A 3,887-nucleotide genomic window follows, 5' to 3' on the forward strand; every position below is an offset into this window, starting at 1 on the left:
CACATTGAATTCTTTTTTAATTTGAATTGATGTTTGGTTGCCCGTAGCAGTAGGCTTGAAAGGGAACCTTAACTCTAAAAATGGAGGCTTTGCAGACTATGATGGCCAAGTTAGAATGGTAGGCCAGTGCTAATGTTGCTTTATGCATATAGATAATTCAAGCAGTCACTAAGTTACTAGTTTTTGTTATAAAACTTTTCATTATATGCTTGCTGGTTACAATATTTTCTACAGTGAAATTAGATCATTCTTGTAGAAAATTGAGAGCAGGACTTGGAAATAATCATAGTGATTTTCATTCTTCAAGATGCTTCCAGTTACATAAAACTGTAAGTTTCTAAGTTGTAATAGCTTTAGGTTATGATTCCAACACTACCTGCTCCTTCAATGAATAGCATTAGCTTGACTGAAAGGCTTCTGTTTGTTATTGTGCTCATTATTTGTTTTTAAAATTACCGATCTGAAACAGTTTATGATTTAACATAAACTGGAAGTGCTTTTAATGTAGAACAGGAAATATTTTGCTCTTCTGCTTGTAAGGATGCCTGGACCAGGCACAGGATAGAAAGTAGAGAGGAAGATTTTAAACCCATTATTTTTCAGAATCTAGTTCTACTACTGTAAATGGCCCCTTGGGTGGGACCTATCCTGTCTTTGACTTTTCCAGTGGTCTTCGGAACAGATGCAAGACAGTTTCCTTGATATGTGTGAATAGACTCTTTAGTAAACATAACAAGCCAGGCACTCAGTAGCTCCAGTAATTAGATTGGTAGCCCCTGAACTTGCTGCAGTGCTTGAGAAATAGCTTCTTTCCTCTAATTCAGGGGTCTCCAACCTTGGGCCCTTGAAGCCTGGCGGACTTCGACTCCCAGAATTCCCCAGCCAGCTTTGCTGGCTGGGGAATTCTGGGAGTCGAAGTCCGCCAGGCTTCAAGGGCCCAAGGTTGGAGACCCCTGCTCTAATTAACTTGAAACCTTTGAAAATACATTTGGAATATTTTGTGCTCTTTTTTAAGAACACTTATTTTTGTATTTTTTTAAAAAAGTGTTTTGTCAACCAAATGATAAGTTTTTTAAAATCACTGCCTATATATGTTGTATATAAATTGCTTTCATATATGCCAAAATAAAAAGTAATCTCGTTTTCCTAATTCTGTGCCTCTTTTTCCCTCTTTCACTTGTGAGAATTACATCTAGGTTTTTCCTGCCAACCTATAACACCATATTCTTGAAGCTACTGTTAAACAGCGATAGGATAAGAAAAGGTTAATGCTGCAGTTTAAAAAAAGATCAGCATTGAGAATTTAAGTTCTTCACGTTTAATATATTTGGTAGTATTCCTGATAGGCATCCTTGAAATGAAATCAGAAAGCATTCTAGTCATATCCTTACCTTAAAGCAGGGGAGAAGCATGGAGCTTTTTGGCTGGACAACTCTGACTGGAAAGCTATGAATAAGAAAGAGCTTACGATCCAATGCAAGTATCTTTTTTCTTTTGTCTTTCAACTGTCCAGAGCCACTAGGTTCATTGAAACAAGAAGAACACATTAACCAACCAAACCAGTGATGCTATTTTTATCTTTACTGCGATTAGTAAAAGTGGTATCTTTCCTGCTGTTTTTGTTTACCATGTTTGTTTGCTGTGTGAAGGCTAGAATATATGGGTTACACTGTAATATTGTCCCTGAAGATTATGTTATATGTTTTTGCTTCCTTTTAAAGTCAGTTTATTAGATACAAAAGTATCCTTGGTGTTGGGTTTTTGCTGACAGGTTTTAGGAAAGCAAAAATCTACTTCAGAACTATCTGTGCTTTATTTATTAGATTGTGCAAAAGCAGGAAGGATGCACTATGCAAGCCAATAACCAGTGAGATGTGTTGATGCTTTTGTGGCTTTGATTCCTAATTTCACAAGCTATGTTATGTAGCCAATAGGGCTCAAAATGTTGACAACCCATTCTGGCATGACTTACATAATTTAGCAGACTTTTCTAATGGACTTTTCTACTGACTAAAACATGGTAACCTCAGGGGAAATAGATAGAATTGATTTCATGGGGTGAAATTATGGATGTCCTTACTCATTCCGCTTACCATAGAATTATGTCTTGCTGATTTCATTGGTGCCTGTTTGTCCACAAGGATTGCAACCACAACCTTTTTTCACATCTGTGAAGCTTGTGGGGATTGGACTTCAGCCTCCTGGGAGAATTAAGGGTTGAGAGGGCATTCAAAATACCCTAAACATGGTGGATAATGATCCTGCATTTCTATGAGGGAAAAGTTGGCAGCATCACCACAATATCCCTGTAAATATAGTAATTATGGTAATTCATCCTCTCCATTGTTCTGTTTGTCTCTATGGGTCAAAGAACTGACATCCTCTTATTCTCCTCTCCCCTCAAACCTCAGATTGTTTCCCCTTCTTATTCCAGAATCAATGTCCAGGGACATAAACAAACTTGCTGTAGCCAGGAGAAAGAAATCTTACCACCTTTTAATTTACTGGGCTGACTGAATGCCAGGGCAGCAGTTAAAAGATATTGAGCAAAGCCATGACGCCTGTGTCACAGCATAAACAAGTGGGGGTCTCTGGTTACATAACTCCCCCCACCCCCACCCACATACATGGAGCAGGCTTCAGCCAGAGAACTCGGAGGGACATCTATTATTTCTCATTCCATGAACCTGCTACCGGCAGGCTAAAGAGAAGGCATCTCCCCCACAATGCCCAATTTCCTTACTTGGAAATCTTGGATATGACTGGGAATACCCCTCTAAAAAGGACACTATGGTATCAGCAGTCACTGGTGAGTACAGTGGTATTCCTTTGCTGTCTCGTCTACCCCAGGCTATAGCTGGGGACCTTTAACGGTGGGCATTTACCCCTTGCAAGAGCAGGGCTTAAAATCCATTGCATGGGTCTTCCACGTATCGAAGCATCATGACAAATCAATGTAGATGGCAAATGTTACCATTTCTAATTTTCAGATAAAGTGCTTTTGATATTTTGGAGAGGGGAAAAAATGACTACTGTACACTGCACACATTCTAATACTTCAGAAATTGACTTTGAAGGCAACTTTCGGCTTGGTTTTGGTTTTGGGAAATTATGGTTGCTGTTGATAAAATCAGAATTGATGCTTTTTAGCTTCCTGGCTGATGCAAAGAAAACAGATGCTCTAGACTCCCCATCGACCCTTTACTCTCAGCAAAAGAAAAGTTAGTGCTTGAGTGGAAGACTTGATCATTGCTTTTGATAATGAAATCTGCCTTGATAATTGCTCTTGTCTTTTGTTTTGATACCTCATTGATTAGTATTGACATCTGTAGTGTATATAACCCTTGTTTACATGCATTTGTTCCTTTGCTACAGAGCAAAGAAATATTCCAGCTTTTCAGTTTTGGATTTTTTTAACAGCTGTGCCAACTAAAAATGTTGGGAGCTGTGCTGTTATTTTTGTTTTGAAGTAATCAGTTTAAGCTCCTAGCTAGTTAATGCTGTTCAGAATTATTTGGCTAATTTCTCAGCAGCCACATTTATTTTAGAATAGCCTGTGTCCTGGTTAGAAAACAGAGTACAAGAAAGAAGATGGAATTTTAGCCAATACTTAGCTACTCAGACTGGTGGTGATCTTGCCAGAGTTTTTTCCTAGTCTAGTCTTGGATTTTAATCAAGTCATTTTGTCAGTTATTTTGAGAGATTAATCTAATCACACATCCCCACTGCAGAAATATTTAAAATAATAGAATTGGGTGAGATACGTGTTCATATGTTCAGGTGTTCAGTGTTGCAGTGAGCACATTGTGTATCATCCACCCATCCCCAAACGACATATGTTCAAATACTACTAGAGAAGTGTAGATTTAATCACCAAACAAAACCTG

This window comes from Notechis scutatus, chromosome 2, assembly GCF_049901735.1.
Source record: "Notechis scutatus isolate UNSWTSFEM ecotype Mainland chromosome 2, rNotScu1.2, whole genome shotgun sequence".
NCBI lineage: Eukaryota > Metazoa > Chordata > Lepidosauria > Squamata > Elapidae > Notechis > Notechis scutatus.